This window comes from Rhincodon typus, chromosome 7, assembly GCF_021869965.1.
Source record: "Rhincodon typus isolate 14 chromosome 7, sRhiTyp1.1, whole genome shotgun sequence".
In the NCBI taxonomy this organism is placed as follows: domain Eukaryota; kingdom Metazoa; phylum Chordata; class Chondrichthyes; order Orectolobiformes; family Rhincodontidae; genus Rhincodon; species Rhincodon typus.
Genome location: NC_063338.1, coordinates 58173307 through 58195306, shown reverse-complemented (window position 1 = coordinate 58195306; position 22000 = coordinate 58173307). Strand labels below are relative to the sequence as shown.

Sequence of the window (22000 nt, the reverse complement as noted above, 5' to 3'; positions counted from 1 at the left end):
AACCTTGTTTATGTTGCTTTCTTGAACTGCTACTCTCCAGGAGCTGTAGGTTGACTCTCAATGCCCTGAAGGAGGAAATTCCAGGATTTTGCCCCAGCAACACTGAAGGAAGAGCAATATGTCTGCTACCTTGTTCTTCTAGATGGAAATGGTCATGAGTTTGGAAGGCACTGACTCTAATCTTTGTTGAATTTTTACAGTGCATCTTGTAAATTGTACATATTGCTGATACTGAGCCTCAGTGGTGGAGGGACTGGATGCTTATGGAAGTGGTGCCAATCAAATGTGCTGCTTTGACCTGGATTGTGTCAAGCTGCAGCCATCTCGGCAAATGGGGAGTATTGCATCACATTCCTGACTTGTGCCTTGGAGATGGCGGACAGGCTTTGAGGAGTCAGGAGCTGAGTTATTCGCAGCAGTATTCCTAGCTTCTGACCTGCTCTTGTAGCCACTGTGTTTATGCGGTGAGTCCAGTTGAATTTCTGGTCGATGGTAACCTCCAGAATGTTGACAGTAGGGGATTCAGTGATGTTAAGACCATTGAATGTCAAAGGGTGGTGGTTAGATTGTCTTTTATTGGAGGTGGTCATTGCCTGGCATTTGGGTGGTACAAATGTTATTTGATGCTAATCAGCCCAAGCCTGGATATTGTCCATATCTTGTGGCATTTGAACATGATCTGAGGAGTTGTAAATAGTGTTGAATATTGTGAAATTGTCAGCAAACATCTCTACTTCTGAACTTATGATGTCACTGATGAAGCTGAGGACGGTTGGGCCTCGGACACTATCCTGAGAAAATTGTGTGGAGTTATCTTGGAGCTGAGATGACTGTCCTCCAACAACCATAACCATTTTCCTGTGTGTCAGGTTTGACTTTAACCAGCAGAGATTTTGCTGGTATCAGTTGATTCCGGTTTTACTCGGGCTGCACCAAATTATTTAATTTAAAAACAAATTTAACTCATCAAATTATTTAATTCTACTACTGACCCCCACAAATATTTCCTTCCTCCTATTGATCATTCCCCCCCCACTTATTGCCTTGTCCATTTTTCCTAAATGCCTTTTCAGCCAGGAATATTAAACTCGCAATCCTACTGTTGTTTTGAGTTAAGTCCCTATATCGCTGCTCAGTCATAATCAAATGTGGCTGCTTGTTTCTGCAGTTCATTAACCTATTCTCTATATTCTGTATACCTATGTACCTAAAATCCAAAACTTACATTTGCCTGCTGTTAAATTGCTTCAGTTAAATTCCCACTCTTGATACATTTTACCACATTTTCTCTTTGGTTTTGATTAATTCATAGAGAACATTGATCAGTTGATTAATGCAATGGATGTCATGTATGGAAATTTTACGTAAAAGGCTGGTCAATGAAAGTAAAGCTCATGGACTAGGACAATCAATGTCAACTTGATTAAAATATTTGTTTAAGGACACAAAGCAACAAGTTATCAAATAGGAAAAATTATAAAGTGGGAAATAATCGAATAGGAAAAATTATAAAGTGGGAAATAATGGAGACCATGTAGGAAGGACATTTTAGTTGTCATGAGTACTTTTGTTCTGCATATGGATGGGACAAGTCGGATGAGCAAAGATGACTGGAAGATGAATTTCCAGAAGGTATCAGGAATGTTTTCCTCATGCATATATTACAGAATCTTACAGGTATTTGTAATATGTAATGAGGTAAGATAATTAAAAGATCTTATGGGTAAGGATCCCCTAAGTGGCAGCAAACACAACATGGTAGAGTTTCAAATTCAGATTGAGGGAGAACAACTGGGATCTCAAATCAGTGTCTGCAACTTAAGTAAAAGCTATTGCAGATCTAGGAAAAAAAGATTTGAAGCAGGCTGGCAAAATAGACTGGGGGGAAGTAGTTGAGCGGTGGCAGACATACAAATAGTTCATAATGCTCAGCAAAAATTTATACTGGCCTAAAAGAAGGACTTGATAAGAAGGATGAATGACTAGTTAATAAATACAGTCAAGGAGAGTATCCAATAAAAAAAAAAGCATAAAAACTGGTGAAAATTAGTGGGCAAATATAAGAGGTGGAGTTTAATGAGCTTGGGACCGAAGAATCAATAGGTAAACTATTACTAAAATGAAGAAAGGTACAGCACAGCAGGGTCGAGGTGTTCTTGTACATAAAGCACAAAAAGTTTAGCATGCAGATGCAGCAAGTAATTAAGAAGGCAAATGGAATTTTGGCCCTTATTACTGGGAGTTTGAAAATAAGAGAGGACTTATTACAATGTACAAGATATTGGTGAAGCATCTGGGGGGACTCTGTGCAGTTTTGGTCCCTGGATTTAAGAAAAGATGTACTGGCATTGGAGGCAATTCAAAAGGGATTCAGTAGTCCGATTCCTGGGATGTAATGACTGATCAGCTTTGACCTTTATTCATTAGAGATTAGATGAATGAGGGGTGATCTTACTAACATGCAAGATTCTAAGGGGGCTTTACAGGATTGATGTTGAGAAGTGGTGGAAATCTCAAACTAGGAAACATAATTGCAGGAAAAGGGGGCACAAATTTAAAACTTAGATGCACTTTTCTCGGAGGGTAATAAATGTTCGGAATTCAGTGATGGATAGATCACTGAAAGTATTTAAAGAGTAAGTAGATAATCTTTTGCAATATCAAGGAGTTGAGGGCTTTGATGAACTGGCACAAAGAGAATTTGAGGCCTGGGGCAGATCAGCCATGATTTTGTTGAATGGTGGGGCACGCTTGAAGGGCTGAATGGCCTATTCCTAATATTTCTTATGTTCTTATATAATTAGATAAGGCCAGAATTAGATGAACCCAGATATTTGGAGGGTTGTGGTCTGGAAGAGTTTAAGGAGGTGGAGAGAGTTGAGGCCTGTATAAACAAGAATAAATCATTGAGGCATACAGCAGAGAAACAGGCTCTTTGGCCCAACTCGTCCATGCTGGCCAGGTTTCCTAAACTAAACTGGTCCCATTTACCTGCATTTGGCCCATATCCCTCTAAACCTTTTCTGTCCATGTATCTGTCCAAATGTCTTTTGATGACAATTTTAAAACCAAGACATTCTTAAAGAGGAACCAATTTAAGCCAGTGAGTGTAGGGATTTTAGGTGACTTGGTAAGTGTGAAGCTATGGGCAGTGGAGTTTTGGGTTGACCCCCTGTTTTTTAGGAGTATGAAGAATGTTTAAGGCTGTCCAGGAGTGCATTACAATAGTCCAGCGTAACAGTAAAAAGGCGTGGGTGATTGTTTTAGCAGATGAGCTAAGACAGGGAATTGTACTGTGATATATCACAGTGTGTGAATAAGCAAGCTTAGTTCTAGTGCAGGCGTACAGTCAGAACCCAGGTGTCTCTCGGAGGTTGTGAACAGTCTGGTTCAGCCTCGTGTGGTTGCCAGGGAGATAAATAGATTCAGTTGTTAATGAACTGAGTGAGGAGAGGGACTGTTAACTGGTCCAATGCAAGAGATGTGGCAAGTTGCAGCTGAACTCCCCCTGCTGATCGTGTGGAATCACTGAATCTAACCCGCAGTCAATCCAGATCACTGAAGTGATTCTCCTGCTTTCCACTTCAATGCCATTTTTAAACAGGCTTTCTTTCTGCTGGGCATCTTCTTTCCACTTCTCCCTGAGCACATTCCATTTGACCCTGACAGATATCAGCAGCGATTCGAAGGAGGCATCTGAAAACTTTGAAATATCTACCTCATGTCTTTCAACAATCTTCAGCATGCCACACAGAGCTACGTTTGAAAACATTGTCTAAAAGTTTTTGAATGCACCTTCTCCAAAAGGGCCATTCAGAGAATCATAGAATCCCTACTGTGCAGAAAGAGGTTTGCACCAACTCTAGATGGCCAATCCATCTAACCTGCGCATCCCTGAACTGTAGAGGAAACCGGAGCACCCGGCAAAATCCCACGTAGACACGGGGAGGATGTGCACACCCAAGGTTGGAATCAAACCCAGGACCCTGGTGCTGTGAGGCAGCAGTGCTAACCACTGAGCCACTGTGCTGCCCCAGTTTTTTTTTTTTGAAATCTTTTGAATATGCTGCCTTAGGGTCTCCCAACGGAAACCAGAAACAACAGGTTAGCAGTCATCCTGTTGCTCGCACTACTGACTGACCAGTCTGCCAATCATTTTGTAATGGGTCCTAGTTGTTAATATTGGTTTGTCTTTAAGCGGATAATGACTTTACAGTGCAGTGCCAGCTTTGCTCCCTCCCACTGAGGCAGTGCTTTATTTTTAAGCACGTTCTGTGTATTTTTCTATTAGCTGCCAACAACACATTTTAAGAAACCAAAGGCTTTTCAGCTATTAGAATAGTGTTAGAATAGGCTGATTGTTGGTGATCCTTAATTGGTTAAGGCAGATATTAATCATGCATGGGTTGTCATATGTACCTTAACTAAACAGTGCCTGTCAAGAGAACTGGTGAAGAGGAAACACCCTGTCAGCTTAACTTGACGTCACGTTTAGGGAGGGGTTATAAGATAGGTCAGCCGAGTATGTTGAACAAGAAATCATTTCCTCTTAACCACTGAACAGCAAGAAAACTTCGAAAGCGTTAAACAAAAGAAAAACTCGTTGAGAAGTGAGGTAGCGTAAAGGTAAACCCTTCTTTTTTTGTTTAAAAAGTAACTGATATTTGGATGTTTGGTTACTGCTCACCTCATTCTGTTCATTTTTGTAAAAATAATTAAAACAATTTCCACTATTATGCATGTTATAAATTAGAATTGTTGAACTAGTCAGTAATAGTTTTCTAAGCAATCGTCCATGTGTAGGCTATCACAGTTTGGCTAAATGCAGAGAACAACATATTATTTAGTACATTACAAATCCACAGAGTAAAAACAACAGTTCGTGCAGTCCCTGTGTGCCTGAATGAAGTTATCATGAAGAGTCTTAACCATGCATGTGAATTTTATTCCAGGCTTTTTCGGTGCAACATAGCAGGGTGGGATATTGAAAAGAACGAAAAAGGATCCCTTATTCAAGCGTTTTTGGCTTCATAAGAACCAGGAGCAGGAGTAGACCATCTGGTCCTTCGAGCCTGCTCCGCTATTCACTAAGATCACGATTGATCTTTTCGTGGCCTCGGCTCCACTTACCCACCCTCTCACCATAACCCTTAATTCCTTTACTGTTCAAAAAATTATCTATCTTAGCTTTAAAAACATTCAATGAGGAAGCCTCAATAACTTCACTGGGCAGGGAATCCCACAGCTTTGGAACCCTTCAAGTAAAGAAGTTCCTCCTCAACTCAGTCCTTAATCTGTTCCTGCTAAATTTGAGGCTATGCCCTCTTGTTCTAGTTTTACGTGCCAGTGGAAGCAACGCCCCTGCTTCTATCTTATCTATTCCCTTCATAATTTTATATGTTTCTATAAGATTCCCCCTCATTCTTCTAAATTCCAATGAACATAATCCCAGTCTACTCAGTGTCTCCTCATAAGCCAACCCTCTCAATTCTGGAAACAATCTAGTGAATCTCCTCTGCACCCCCTCCAGTGCCAGTACATCCTTTCTCAGGTAAGGAGAACAAAACTGCACAACAGTACTCCAGGCGTGGCCTCACCAGCACCTTGTACAGCTGCAACAAAACCTTCCTGCTTTTAAACTCCATCCCTCTAGCAATGAAGGACAAAATTCCATTTGCCTTCTTAATTATCTGTTGCACCTGCAATCCAACCTTCTGCAATCCTTTCAGAATTAAGCATGGATAACTTCAGAAAAGCAGCTATTTATAAACCTTTACAGTCGTTGCTACACTGCGAATCATATTTTCCTGAAAATATTGGTATTGCCTTTTATAAGTGCCAATTGAGTGATTAGCTTTTGAGCAGGCCTGCCTTTCATTTATCACTTTTCAGTATACAGATCAATGAATCATTTAGGTTTGCCATGTTGTGTTTATTGGAATTGGAATGTTTAACATTACTTCCCTTTAATTTAGGAAATGGTTAAATTAAGTGCTCAGACTGAAATTAATAAAAATAGCTATCTTAAGCTTTTTTTGTAAATAGTTTTCTTTCTGTTGGGTGTGGTACAGTATTCTTATTTAGCAAAGTATTTGCATTATCGACGTGCCTTTTTCCCCCAAGAGACTATTGGATCTGACTGACACTTCAGCTGCTGGTCCCTGCAGGCAGGTGTAGTTTGTTTTTAAAGCATTTTTTCCACAGGCGGTAATGGTGACGATTCATATAGAGCAGGTTCGAAAATAAAAAGACCAGGTTTTCTGAATCAGTGAATGTTTTAAGCATCATCTGTGACAGATGGGAACAAGGAGCAGAAGTTTGTAACTAATGAGATTACAGATAAAAGGAAAGATATCAGACAGATGTTTTGAAAGAGTTAAAATTATACTCTTCTTCCCTTCACACTTCTGTTGAGACCAGATGGTACACCTGACAGAGGTTTATTTGTTCAGATGTGAAGTAGACTTTACACTATGGGATATCATACTTCTCTGTGTCAGCTCATTTGCTGTTGAAACTCTCATCCATGCCTTTGTTACTTTTAAATTTGACTATTCAAACACACACTCATGGTTAACTTCCCATGCTGTATCTTCTATAAACCTAGGTGACTCAAAACTCTGTGTATGGCCTGGCTTGCACCAAGCCTTATTCACCCATGACCTTTGAACTTGCTGACCTACTATGGCTATTTTACAAGCAATAGTTCATTTTAAAAATGATCAACTTCTCTTGCGTGGCTCTTTTTTTAAAATAAAATTCTCCCATGAAGCACGTTGGGGCCTTTTTTAATATGTTAAAATTGCTGTATAAATACCTGCCGTCATTGTTGGTCCCTCCCAGGGACTGTTATCTATAAATTATTTTACATACTGAGACAACCATACTAATTACATGGTATTATAGTCACAGATCATTGGCTTGTTTGTCTTTGAAAGTTAATTTGTACGTTAATATTTAATTGCCATTATTGTGCAACTAACCTGGACATTGCATGCCAGCTGTGAGACATTATCGAAGCATGGAATCAATAAGTTTAAAAGATTTGTGATATTTTTGTCTGAGTCATTTGATTTAATTTGATTGATAGATTTTTTTCTCTTCTTAATTTTTCATACAAGCATATGAAAATTACCATGGAGTTTACTAACAGGTATTTTCATGCATACAATCTCCTGCCTTTTCAGTGTTTGAATTATTTTTCAAGTTATAGCAAGGGCTCGTAAGCCCTTGGAAATAACAAAACACCAAGATTTTGCAATCAGTTTCTCAAGAAACAACAAGAGAAAATTGGCTTGGTGGCAGGCTGACGTTGTTCCATGTCTCTGCAGTTTGTTAAGTTACACCCGAATACATGGAGAGCTGGCAAATCCTACATACTAGAGTTTTGATGAGTGATGGATAAAAGTCAAATCTAGTATTATCTCTTATAGCCGCTTACCATTTGGCCCCAATTTTGATGCAGGAAAACATACCAGTGGTTGGGAAACCCCTAAATACCGTGAATTTTGAGATCCTGTAAAATTTAATGGCAAGACCTCAATAAAAATGTGTTACACTGTTTCCATATGAGAGCCAGACTAATTGAAGAGCTGGCAACTAAACCTGCTGTAGAAAGCCGTTGTCAGAAACCATTGGTCCATAGCAATTACAGAAGATCGGGGGTTGCCTGGGACATGCTTTAGTTGTGACACACATTTTGGGAGTGTTTCGACAGAAGATGCTCCTAAGGGTAGAGTGAAGAACATTACCTCCTGAACGACAAGTGATTTTTAATTCTTCATTCTGTCAACTTCCTTTCATGTGGGCCATGTCCTGGGAAACTGAACTTGCAACTGTGAAATTCACATGATTCCCAAAATGTGAAGAACAAATGCAAAGTGTTAAAAATTCAGTTACAAATCTTCTAATCTATCTTCATGTGCCTATTTGTACATGCCTTGTGTCTTTGATCAACAGAAATCTGTCAATTTCAGATTTAAAATGAGCAATTAATTGAATGGCAGTTGCCATTTGGAAAGTTCCAAACTTCAACCATTGCTTTCGTTATGAAGTGTTTCTTAATTCCTGTCTTGAAAAAGCTGACTGATTTTTAGACTTTGCACTCTAATTCTGAACTCTTCAACCATCACAAGTAGTTTCCTCTAATCATCCCTCATCCTTCAAGCTTTTTGGGAAGGCTTTAATCTGCGCAATCTCTCCTCATAATTTAACCCTTGAAATCCAGGTATCAATGCTAAGTAAACATGCTGTGCGTTCCCTCCAAGGCCAATATATTCTTCCTAAGGATGTTGTCAGCACACCAGTTATAATCTAATTAGGGTATTGTATAGCATGACCTCAACTTGTATTCTTGCCCCTTAAATTTAAAGACTGGCATTTCATTCACCTTTTTGATTTTTAGTAACCAGCCTTGATATTTTAATCTATGTAGCTGATCCCCAAATCTCTTTGGACTTCACTGTTTCAAGAAAGTACCCTGTTCTATACTTATCAGATCCAAAGTAGATTAACTCATAGTTTCCAATGTCGAAATTAATCTGCTGAAGTTTATGCCTGTACTCTTAAACTGTCAATGTGTCATTGTAATTTTGTATCATCAGCAAATTTTGGGACATTGTTTGCTAGGTTGTAGCATGGTAGGAATGCTTAAAATGATCTCCATTGTTTCCATTTAAATACTTTATTTCTAATCATATTAGGCATTCAGAAAATCTTGCATTTCTTGACACATTTGATAACTTCATGCAACCTGTGGAACAATTAAATGCCCTGAAATTTGAATTTCCTTGTTTTTCTACACTAGTGTTAGTTAGTTTATAAAACTTAGTTTGTCACCAAGATGTAACTTGCATCTGAGAATGATCTTAATTGCTATTTACTGGCAACATGTAATGGATTATAATTTACAAATGTTGATGACGTTTTACAGCATCATGTACATACATTTCCTTGCCCTTTTTCAAAATGTAACTTTTTACATGAAATCAATGATTTATTTGCCAAAAGGACATTGGAGCTTTTTGTTTAATTAGACACGACGACCTCTTAGTAATCATTTGTAACAGTAAAGACTTGCATTTCTTTCACCATGATATTCTTGTGCAAATCTTCCCTTTTCCCCCGGTGTAATGGCTCCTTACTGATCTCCACTTCATATACATTAGTACCACTCTAGTACCTTCACCTTAGTTAAATTTACATTTTGATGCTGAGTTTCACCACGAAATGTGATGACGGGGATTATCATGACCCTCACCTCATCGTCACTAGAGAGTCAGATATATCAGGACAGCACGGTGGCTCAGTGGTTAGTACTGCTGCCTCACAGCGCCAGGGACCCGGGTTCAATTCCACCCTTGGGCGACTGTCTGTGTGGAGTTTGCACATTCTCCCCGTGTCTGTGTGGGTTTCCTCTGGGTGCTCCAGTTTCCTCCCACAGTCCAAAGATGTGCAGGTTAGGTGGATTGGCCATACTAAATTGTCCATAGTGTTCAGGGATGTGCAGAATAGGTGGGTTGTGGGGGGATGCTCTGAGGGTCAGTGTGGACTTGTTGGGCTGAAGGGCCTGTTTCCACACTGTAGGGATTCTATGATTCGATCATATGCAGTTCCAGCAGTGCGGTCATTGAAAGCAATAGTGGAAGTGACTTTTATTTCTCACTTCCCTGAGGTCAAGGCCACTGACGTTTATTCTAGAACCCCTATTAACATAAAAAAGATGGAAAACAGGAGTAGGCAGTTTGACCCTTCAAGCCTGCACCACCATTCAGTTCGATCATGGCTGAATTTCCAACTCAGAACCCTGTTCTTGCTTTCTCCCCATGCCCTTTGATATCTTGAGCCCTAAGACCTAAATCTAACTCCTTGAAAACATTGTGTATTGGCCTCAACTGCATTCTGTTCCAGAAAATTCTACAGGCTCATCTCTGTCCTGGTGAAAAGATTTCTCCTCGTCTGTGTTAAAGGGCCTATCCCTTGTCCTTAGACTGTGAACCCTGATTCTGGACTCCCTGGTCATCAGAAACATCCTTTCTACATTTACTATATCTCTTCCTGTTAGAATTTCATAGGTTTCTATGAGATCCCTTAATTCTTCTAAACTTCAGTGATTATAGGCCTAACAAATCTGGTTTCTCTTTATATTTGTGTACTGCCATCCAAGGAATCAGTCTGGTAAACCTTCTTTGCGTTTTGTTTATAGCCAGAACATCATTCCTCAGATAGGGAAACCAAAACTGCACAAAGTTCTCCAGGTGTGGTCTCACCAAGCCCCTACACAACTGCAACAGGACATCCCTTCTCCTGTACTCTCTGTATAAAGTCTGGCATACCATTTGATTTCTCCACCACCTGTTGTAACTGCATGCTTAGTCTCAATGACTGGTGTACAAGGACACTCGGGTCCGATTGCACCCTGCCCCTTTCTCAAACTACTACCATGCAGTTTAAAAAGCTGCCTTCCTGTGTTTTGCTATTAAAGTTTATCACATTTATCCACACAAGATTTCATCTTTCCTGCATGTGCCTACTTATTCAACTTATGCTAATCACACTCTAGCACCTCTGCATCCTTCTTATCATTCATCTTCCCCCAGCTTTGTGCTGTCTGCAAACTTGGAGATATTGTATTTCGTTCCTTCGTCTAAATCATTAATATTGTTACCTGAGTTGAGATGGGCTGAACTGACAGAGACTTAGTTTTGAATCTGTCCGGCCTGCAGTACTGATCATTGAGTAAACGCAGTGAAACATTAAGGCGATCGACCAGTTAGTTTTAAAGATAGTAGGAACTGCCGATGCTAGAGAATCTGAGATAACAAGGTGTAGAGCTGGATGAACACAGCAGGCCAAGCAGCATCAGAGGAGCAGGAAAGCTGAAGTTTTGGGTCGAGACCCTGCTTCAGAAATGGGGGAGGGGAAGGGGATTCTGAAATAAATAGGGAGAGAGGGGGAGGTGGATAGCAGATGGATAAAGGAGAAGATAGGTGGAGAGGAGACAGACAGGTCAAAGAGGTGGGGTTGGAGCCAGTAAAGATGAGTGTAGGTGGGGAGTTAGGGAGGGGATAGGTCGGTCCAGGGAGGACGGACAGGTCAAGGAGGCGGGATGAGGTTAGTGAGTAGGAGATGGGGGTGGGGCTTGAGGTGGGAGGAATGGTTAGGGAGGCGGGGACAAGCTGGGCTGGTTTTGGGATGCGGTCGGGGGAGGGGAGATTTTGAAGCTTGTGAAGTCCACATTGATACCCTTGGGCTGCAGGGTTCCCAAGCGAAATATGAGATGCTGTTCCTGCAGCTTTCGGGTGGCGTCATTGTGGCAATGTAGGAGGCCCAGGATGGACATGTCATCCGAGGAGTGGGAGGGGGAGTTGAAATGGTTTGCGACTGGGAGGTGTAGCTGTTTGTTGCGAACTGAGCGTAGGTGTTCCGCTAAGTGGTCCCCAAGCCTCCGCTTGGTTTCCCTGATGTAGAGGAGGCCACAACGGGAACAGCGGACACAGTATACCACATTAGCAGATGTGCAGGTGAACATCTGTTTGATGTGGAAGGTCTTCTTGGGGCCTGGGATGGGGGTGAGTGGGGAGGGGTAGGGGCAGGTGTAGCACTTGCTTCGGTTGCAGGGAAAAGTGCCAGGTGTGGTGGGGCTGGAGGGGAGTGTGGAGCGGACAAGGGAGTCACGGAGAGAGTGGTCCCTCCGGAAAGCAGGTAAGGGTGGGGAGGGAAAAATGTCTTTGGTAGTGGGGTCAGATTGCAGATGGCGGAAATGTCGGAGGATGATGCATTGGATTCGGAGGTTGGTGGGGTGGTACGTGAGGATGAGGATGATTCTGTTTTGGTTGTTATTGCAGGGAGGGGGTGTGAGGGATGAGTTGCGGGAGGCATGGTCGAGGGCATTTTCGACCACTGTGGAGGGGAAGTTGCGGTCCTTGAAAAAAGAGGACATCTGGGATGTCCAGGAGTGGAATGCCTCATCTCAGGAGCAGATGCGGCGGAGGTGAAGGAATTGGGAATAGGGGATGGCCTTTTTTGCAGGAACGTGGGTGAGAGGAGGTGTATTCTAGGTAGTTGTGGGAGTCAGTAGGTTTGAAATGGATATCGGTTTCAAGGTGGATGCTAGAGATGGAGAGAGAGGTATCAGAGATGGTCCAAGTGAACTTAAGGTTGGGGTGGAAGGTGTTAGTGAAGTGGATGAACTGTCCGAGCTCCTCGTGGGAGCACGAGGCGGCGCCGATACAGTCATCAATGTAACGGAGGAAGAGGTGGGGGATAGGGCCAGTGTAGCTTTGGAAGAGGGATTGTTCCACGTATCCTACAAAGAGGCAGGCATAGCTTGGGCCCATGCGGGTACCCATGGCCACCCCCTTTGTCTGTAGGAAGTGGGAGGAATTGAAAGAGAAGTTGTTGAGGGTGAGGACGAGTTTGGCTAAGCGGATGAGGGTGTCAGTGGAGGGGAGTGTATAAGGGTAGTATTCAGTACGTTCTTCTCCCCCTTGTCCGGAGCTCTTGACATAGTGTCCCTGCAGACATAGACCATCTTAGACGTCCTTGTGAAGTAGAAGATGGCTTGGGTGACTGGAGCCAAGCTGCAGCCTCCCTGTTGGCTTCTCTCTCAGAGCAATGATCCCATAAACAACCTCCTGCCAAATGCTCCTTTGGTAAATGTTGGTTTCTTATTTGGAAACATACTGATTTTACAACTGAAACTCAAGTTTTAATTAACAGCAAGTGAGCTTTTGTAAAATTAGGGCTGAGGAATAAAGCAACAGTCCTGGTAATGAGAACGGTTTTTCTACCGTATCTTTTAAGTCGACATATTGTAATAATTTTTTTGAAGAGAGTACTAGTTCTCCGTTTCTCTTTTATTTTCTTTTCATTTGGAATTGTATCAATTAAGATAGAGATTGAGTATCTTTTTCAAAAATGTGAGATTGAGAGTGGTTTTGGATTTCGCGATACTTTGTCGACTCTACATAGTCCACTTGGAAAGTCAAATTAAACTTGATTCAGGTTTTCTGTTGTGTTGCATTTTGTTGTAAGTGATAAAAATCTCAATTCTGTGGTTACAGTGAAATAACATGAAATTGTAGAGTGTGTCAGAGTAGTGGCATACATTTTGTCGTGCAATATGTAGGTGGCCACAGTGTATTTGACAAGAGAACAATTGGCATGTTTTAAGGTGGAGAGAAAAGAAAATCATTTTATTGAACTGTAAAAAATGAAAACTCTAATGAGGTTGATTATTTCTTCAGGAAATGTTAGAAAATTGAGCTATATTGTTAGCTTTAATAATGAATTTCTATAGCAATAGAACTAGGAAAATAGTTTTAACCAAAATTAGTCCAAAGACATTATTTTTTTTTGAATTGTAGCAATTTTGTTTTAATATAATGCAGGGAATTGAGACTGAACTTCATTTTAACAAGATGATTCAACAAAAGATCAGTTTTGTAGTAATCTTCTTCCAAAACATCTATTGATTCTTTTTCAAAGTTAATTTTATTTTAATATTAAATGAAGCATGGTAGTTTGAGTTTGGAAGAGTTCCCATGTCTCTCCATGTGGTGCAATTAAAATTTCAAGGATGAATCCTTTATTTGAATGTTTGGGACAACACTTTCCATAAGTGACTTTAGAATTCCTGAAGATGAAGGCAGCACCGCAACGTCTATCAACTTGAATGTTCATGCGAAGAATTGTTTATTCATGTGGTACGATAAAGTGCATTCAGAAATTGGTGCTTTCTCCTAGAAAGTTGAGTTAGTTCATATTAGGAATATACAACCATATGTAGGAGCTAGAATCAAATTAGAATAGCCTTTATTGTCACGTGCGCTCAAATGAGTGCAGTGAAAATTTTGTAATTTTGCCTCTGGTGCCATCTTAGGTTCAGGGTACCGAGGTACAGATACTTTAAGTGTTGTCACAGAATTGAAATAGTTAGAAGAAGACTAGCATGGGAATACAGAGTTTATAAAGTCCAGAATGATAATAAAAAGTATCTTTAAAAATACTCACGTTATTGTCCTTCTCCACTGAGTCCGTGCATGCCGAGCTTCAGAACACGAGGTCTTGCTGCCTTCATGCGCTGGCCTCTGTCCTGGACTCGCCTTCAGGACTCGTGCCCCCCGGCCAGCCTTGGTTTGCTCTGCTCTCTCTCTGGCCTGCAACTCACTTCCAGGACTCAGCCCTCGCTCATTCTGCTCCCACTCTAGGCTCTGGCCCGTGACTCGCTTCCGGGAGTCGGACTTGGCCCACGCTCAATCTGCTCCCACTCCAAGCTCCAGCTACGACTCATCTCCCGCGTCTTGGATTCGCCTCCATTCTCCATGTTGGGTAATTTAAAAAGTTATAAACTGTGGGGAGGGAAAGAAAAACTGCAGCAAAGAGGGGAGAAAAGGAAAGGAACTGTGAGCAGAAAGGCTCCGGCTGGAGCACCTTACTCTGCTAGTCATTCCAGCCTGCTCTAAGATCGTGGAGGAGGCAATGGATTAGTGGTATTATTACTAGACTGTTAATCCAGAAACTCAGCTAATATTCTGGTGATTTGGGTTCAGATCCCACCCTGGCAGATGATGGAATTTGAATTCAATAAAGAATCTGGAATTAAGGGTCTAATGATAGCCATGAAACCATTGTCGATTGTTGGAGAAAACCTATCTGGCTCACAGATTTCCTTCCCTAAAGGACATTAATCATCCTTACCTGGTCTGGCCCACATGTGACTCCAGATCCACAGCAGTGTGGTTGACTCTGAACTGCCCTCTGGGATGGGCAATAAATGCTGGCCCAGCTGGAGATGCCAATTTCCGAGTGAATTTAAAAAGAAATCGCCACTTTGAGTCGGCTGTATCATTCAATTAGATCGTGCAAGCCTCTGCCTCAACTCCATTTTTCCACCTTCATCCATATTTCTTGATACCCATATTTAACAGCGATCGAGTGGACAGTTAAACAGCACGGAAACAGATCCTTTGGTCCAACTCATCCACACCAATCAGATATCCCGATCTGACTTAGTCCAGTTTACGAGCATTTGGCCCACATCCCTGAAAACCCTTCCTGTTCATATACCCATCTAGATGCCTTTAAAATGTTGTAATTGTGCCAGCTCATTCCATATATGCACCACCCTCCACGTGAAAAAGTTATCCATCAGGTCCTTTTTAAATCTTTCCCCTCTCATCTTAAACCTATACCCTGTAGCTGTAGACTCGACTCTTCACCCCCACCCAGGAAAATGATCTTGGTTATTCATCCTACGCGTGCCCCTCACTTCAGCCTCCAATGCTGTAGAGAAAAACGGCTCCAGCCTATTCAGCCTCTCCCTATAACTCAAAACTATGGAGTTCCAGCAACATCCTTGTATATCCTCTCAAGATTAACAACATCTTTTCTATAGGAGGGAGACCAGAATTGTATGCTGTATTCTAAAACTGGCCTCACCTAATGTTTTGTACAGCCACAACTTGACATCTCAACTCCTGTACTCAATGTTCTGACCAATGAAGGCAAGTTGTCAATCTCCGTTTTAAAAAGACCAATTGACCCAACATCCACGGTCTTAGGTGCAAGAATTCTAAATGTTCACTACCCTTTGTGTTAGGGAAATGTTTCCTGACTTCATTCCTAAATGATCTGTTTCTAACTTGAAATAGTATTCCACCAGTTCAGTTCTGTTGTTGCCTTGTTGTGGAATCGAACAAAATGAAACTCCCAACTTTTTAAAAAAATAAGTCATTGAAATGACCACTGCATCTTGCAAAATACTGTATTGTTGCCCTTCCTCCACCCATGACTGTCTTAAAGTACGCTTGTGCATAAAACTGGAGTATGTTGCCACTTTGCGAGCATTTGGCCCATATCCCTTCAAACCCTTCTTATTCATGTACCCATCCGGAAGCCTGTTTAAATGTTGTAATTATACCAGCCTCCATCACATCCTCTGACAGCTTGTTCAATACATGTACCACCCTCTGCTTGAAAAAGTTACATTTAGCAGATGAGTGTGCAAATTTTTTTTTGTAGCTGGAACAGCTTTACCATTATTTAATTGAATCAAACTCTGAATATGCAATTCTTTAACAACTCATTTCGTTATGGTAATTGACTACCAGCTACATCAGCAAATGCACTTTGGAAAGTTTCGGACAATGTTGTGACCTACATTGTCATCCTTGTAAAGTTGGAATTGGATCCTGTCATAGAATGAATCAGTTATTCTCTTTTTTTTAAAAAAAATTCATTTGTGGCATGAAGTCTGGAATCCCATGGAGGCCAGATCAGGTAGGGACAGCAGCTTCCTTCCCTAAAAGATGTTAGTGAACTAGATAGAAATCAGAAAAACAAAACCTGTCAATTGTCAATGGTCATCATCAGACTCTTCATTCAAGATTTTATCCATTATCTGCCATGGCAGGATTTGGTCCCCAAAACATTACATGGGTCTCTGGATTGACAGTCTATTGATAATACCACTGGACCGTCACCACCTCATAATTCTGTGTTGACCCTGTCTATGTTGACCTGGAGCAGCAATTCTCCATGTTTATAAATATTTAAATTGTTGATGATTTCATCACGTGTTGGCTCAAACTTTAAAAAAAGCTAGTTTAATATTCTTCGATTTTTGCATTTGTTGTTGTTATTATATAATTATATGAGCTAATTGCCCAAAATCCTGCACTACAGAGCTCAGCCAAAATGCAGATTTGCTCCTAAAGACTTTCAACATGACACATTGCAAATCTCCATTGCTGTTGGATGGAGTGCAATCACTTCCAGTAAGGAAAGGAAATTGTACTGTGTGAGGCTTGACTGCCTTTTGGCTGGTATTAGTGCAGGGCTTAGGAGGAGGCTATAACTTGAGAATAAACAACTATCTTGAAAATGTATATTGCAGTAAAATGGCAGTTTCTATTTTAGTACAAATTATGAATAACTACTTAATTCCTGCTTGATCTGGTGCCAAGAGGGAAAGAATTATTAGTTAGATTTGGGAGTTGCATTGTTTGTGTGGTTTAATTCCTCTTTTGTTTGGGGATTGTTTTCAAAAGCCGATTCTCTTTTCCCAGTGGAAAGGGTGTGGTGATTAGTGGGAAAAGATGTTGTAATTTTGCAATTTAGTACAAAGCTTATTTTTTTCCTAAATTTGGAAGAGAGGTGCAGGTATAAAGGTCACAGTACAAAATGTTAAATTTATTAGCAGAACAACCTTTTCAGCATGAAGTTTATGTTCAGTACAAATTTGTTAATGCGGTCAAATTGAACAGAATTAAATTTAGTTTTTATATACTTGCTTAAGACAAACCAGCTTTATGGAATTAAGCTTTTAAATAGCTGATTCATTAGTGTGCTATGTTAGTAGATAACAACAATGATCAGATATTTCTAATGTCAGAATACAATAGGTCAGTTAGCTTACATTATCAAAAACACTGCATTCTTGAATTAAAGTAACAATTTCCCATTTTCTCTATAAAGGAGTAATGCTCAAATTATGATTAACATCTAATTTAGTTTGCAGATTAATGTACATGACCTACAAATCTTTTGGTTCATTCCATCAAGTTAAAATCCTTTAGTAATCATGACAATTTCAGCTTTTTGTTCTTATTGTTGCCTGCTTCCAGTTAATCAATTCTAAAATATATATATAGTTTATAGATGAGAACAACATTGCTTACAGCCTTGCTAGTACTGTATCTCACTGTTCCTGATGATGAAGTCAATGAATCAACATGTTTCCAAAATGGTTCCCCTGTTTTAAATGTCACTGCAATAATCTGATTTGAAAGTTAATTTGTGACTTTGATAACTTTAAGCATTTGTTATTCTCCATTCAGATGGAATTATTTTGCAGTTCTCAGTGAGTTTTGTACATTTAAACAGTGTGCTGCTAAAATGAAAAAAAGAAATCCAATGTCATGACTAGGTCAATACATGTGTTGAAGGCAATGTTCCTTAGTATAACTCCTGTAATTTGCAGTACTTTCATGGCCCAGCATTTAAAGGAATACATAAAGCTGTCTTTGTTTTGTATATGTGCAGAAAGATCTGCACTAATAGCTATGATTATGAATATGCATTCTGTTCTGTGCCTACATTCCACAGGCCACATGTTGGGCATTTGGTTAAGGTCACATGCTCAATATTTGGTGGAAAACATTGTAGTAGGGGGGGAAAAGTCACAAGATGATAATCTTAGCTTGAGTATTTAACAATATATATCTGTAAGTACTGCAAACATTCCACATTCTGTTTTGAAGATGTGTTGTGTCCCCAAGCATCATTTTTATTTGAAAATAGTAATCATGATCAGAGGGATAAGTTCCAGGCTGCTTTATACAGTAACGTTCATCATACTAGTGACTCAGGAAATTAACTGGTTGATTCCAGGAATTCAGACTGAGGGTCTACCAACTATTTCATAAATGGGATTTTTTTTGTTAAACAGTTAATAAATTGCTGTAAGCTTTGCGCATTTATTTACAGAAAGGTTATGATTTTGTATAAGGTTATGATCACTAGAAAAATTCAGTAAATGGAAATTTGAGTTCTTGTGGGATTTTTTATTGAAATATTAGATCTAAGAACAAATCTGTAACATTGTATGAAATGCTTGAAATGGAACCATTTAAGAAGTAAACTTCTATGATCTGACTTTGCAGCTTTGTATTTTGAACACATTTGACAACATTAGCAGTTGTATTGAAATCCTTTATTATATACTTTAAGCTGTGATTATCTTATTATTGCCCTTGTCAATCCTCTTTCCGTATTGCCTGATGTGTGACCCCTGTTTCTCTGCCAATTGTCCATAAGCCTCAAGTGATTTGTAGGTAGCTGTTCAGTTGCTGGGAACAGCATAGCTGAGCTCTGTCACCTGACGTCTAGCCAGAGAATACTGTGTTTCTTTGCTTACTCTTCCCCTCTCCCTTTCACGTTGTTTCATTCCCTGTCAGTTAGTTCTGGCATCCCTTTTGCCTCCTCCTGTTCGGATTACCGGCTCAATACAGACGAGGAATTGAATCTGGATTCTGCTGAGTCATTAGGGAAACCTTTTTAAAAATTCTGGAAAATACTAAAGTTGAATGTAAGTGACTTGGAAGGCAACAGAGATATGACTTTGTGAATGGTGTCTTTATGGTGAAATTGTAGGTAATGCCTAGTTTAGTCTTCAGTACATGGTGGTGTGTATTAATTATTATTGGAAAGAAGTTTGGTAAGGAGTGAAATTATACTTAAAAATAGTCGACAGGGATTTCTTTCTCATGTTTTGGAAAGAGGTATTGCTGTTGTAGCATTGTTTTGGTCATGTGTGATGTCTTCATGCCTGATTTATTCTGTTAATTTGCCTGTCCCAAAATGACAGCAATTATTCAGATCTTAATGTTTCCCACTCCAGACTTGTTTATTTTCTCCAAAAGTTGCAATCAACACCGTAATTCAGACAGAGGGTTGGGGGATAAATGTATTGCCACAAATAATAATTCTATTTTTTTTATTGATAATTAAATCAAAAGAACAGAATCAGCATCCCTTGCTGCAGGGAAAGTTAATTTCTACAGTGTGTCACTCTCTTCTGTAAGGACTGAGATATTTGATTGACATCTATCATTGTGAAGTTGCTGCTTCTAGTCTAACGTTGAGTTCATGATCTATTGCATTTATTTGTGAACGCTAGGTCTCCTTTTCTTCTGTTACAGTTAGTTTTGTTCGGGACCTAGACTATAAATTTTCCCATGTAATTGAGTTTCAGTTAGCATAAACTAACCTGTGAAATTCATAGCCTATGTGCAGTTGTAGTGATACAAATCCCAACACTTTCTGCAACAGTAAAAATTTCAGGTACTGTCATTTGCCTATCACATGATTTAATTGCATTCCACTGTTTAGTGTTACCTTCTGGGAAGGAAATAAAATCAAATAAATATAGCACAGAATGAAATTGGATGCACCATTCTCCAATTATTAAACATTTTAAACATTTTTCCTGAGTTCTAAGTACCAGTGAATAATATCCATCCTGTATTACTCTGGAAAAGGTGGTGGAGAGAGCTGCCTTCTTGAACCACTGCAGTCTTTGTGTGCAGATACACCCAGAATGCTGTTAATCTAGGAGTTCCAGGAATTTAACCCAGTGACGGGTGAATGAACTGCAAGATATTTCCAAGTCAGGATGCTGTATAACTTAGAGGGTAACTTGTTGGTGATGTTGTTTCTATGCATCTGCTTCACGTGTACCTCTAGGTGGTAGAGGTTGTGTGTTTGGATGGTGCTGTGGAGGGAACCTTGGTGAGTTATTGTAATGCCTTTTGTAGATGGTACACACTTCTGCTACTGTGCTCCTCCAGTTTAAAGTTTTTGAGAAGATTTGTAGCTCGGCTTGTGGACGAGGTTGTAAACTTGCTCGCCGAGCCGGTGTGTGTTTGATTGCAGACGTACCATCACCCTGCCAGGTAACATTATAGTGCGCCACCGGTGATATGTTGGTGTTCTGCCCTGCTTGTTATTTACATGCCTCGGTTTGCTGGGGTGGTTGGCATCACTTCCGGTTCTGTTTTTCAGTGGTTTGTATATTGGGTCCAGTTCAATGTGTTTGTTGATGGAGTTCCGATTGGAATGCCAGGCCTCCAGAAATTCCCTGGCATGTCTCTGTTTGGCTTGTGTTATTACGGATGTGTTGTCCCAGTCGAATTTGTGTCCTTCTTTGTCCATGTGTATTGAGGCCAGTGAGAATTTGTCATGTCTCTTGGTGGCTAGTCGGTCTTCATGTATCCTTCCTGTCAGTTTTCTTCCAGTTTGGCCTATGTAATGTTTCTCACAGTCCTTGCATGGTATTTTGTATATTACATTAGTTTTATTGGTTATGGGTATGGGATCCTTTTCGTTCAACAGGAGCTGTCACAGGGTGGTTGTTGGTCTGTGGGCTACCCTGATACCTAGGGATCCGAGTAATCTTGTGGTCATCTCTGATATGTCTCTGATGTACGGTAGGGTGACTAGTGTATCTGGCCTTGTTGTGGACTGTTGCGGAGGTAATGGTGAATTGTGCTTTTTGGGTATCCATTCCTTTTAAAAACTCTGTACAAGTGCTCTTGTTCTGCTTTGCGCAATTCCAGGTTGCTGCAGTGTGTTGTGGCTCGTTTGAATAATGTCCTGATGCAGCTCCATTTATGGGTGTTGGGGTGGTTGCTGATGTAATTAAGTATCTGGTCCAGATGTGTGGTCTTTCTGTATACACTAGTCTGGAGTTCCCTGTTGTTCCTATGTTCTACCATTACGTCTAGGAAGGGTAGTCGGTTATTGTTCTCTTCTTTTGTGAATTTTATTCCGATGAGGATGTTGTTTATGTGTCGGTGGGTTTCTTTTAATCTTGTGCCTTTGATAATCATGAAGGTGTCATCTACATAGTGGACCCAGAGGATTGGGTTGTATAGTGGGGAATGCTATCCGTTCTACCCTTTGCATTACCACTTCTGCAATCAGCACTGATATTAGGGATCCCATTGGTGTCCTGTTGATGTGTTTGAATATACGGTTGTTTAAGTTAAAGTGTGTTGTTAGGCACAGATCCAGCCATTTCAGGGTGCTGTCCTTGTTGACGCTGTGGTGTCATAAGCTGCCTGCCTTCCTAATTCATCTAGCAGTGTGGCAATTGTCTCTTTGGCTATGTCGATATTTATGGATGTAAATAGTGCTGTTACGCTGAAGAATATCATTATCTCACCTTCTTCTATTCTGGTGTCCTTGATGATGTTGAGGAATTCTTGGGACGAGTGGAAGGAGTGGGTGGTTTTGCCCACTAAGTATTTCAGTGTCTGTTGTATTTCTTTGGCTAGTCTATATGTTGGTGTGCCTGGTAGTGAGACAATGTGTCTGAGGGGGACTGCTGGCTTGTGTACCTTAGGAGACCATAGAATTGCGGTATGTTGGATCTCTCTGGCTTCATTTTTTGGTAGTCTGTCTTGCTGATGTACCCTGAGTTGTGTCATTTCTTCAG

At 40.4% G+C, this 22000-nt stretch overlaps 1 protein-coding gene across 6 annotated transcripts in view; it reads left to right on the top strand.

The window, feature by feature from the left end:
* The window catches only part of cobll1b (cordon-bleu WH2 repeat protein-like 1b), a 152047-nt gene that overhangs the window by 78008 nt on the left and 52039 nt on the right, over window positions 1-22000 (top strand). The window contains exon 1 of one of the 6 annotated variants that reach the window (XM_020529657.2): window positions 4526-4626. The exons of the other annotated variants lie outside the window; for them this stretch is intronic. The gene's annotated coding sequence lies outside the window, so the exon portion shown is untranslated. Of the gene's footprint in view, window positions 1-4525; window positions 4627-22000 lie in introns of those variants that run through there. 6 annotated transcript variants of the gene reach the window in all.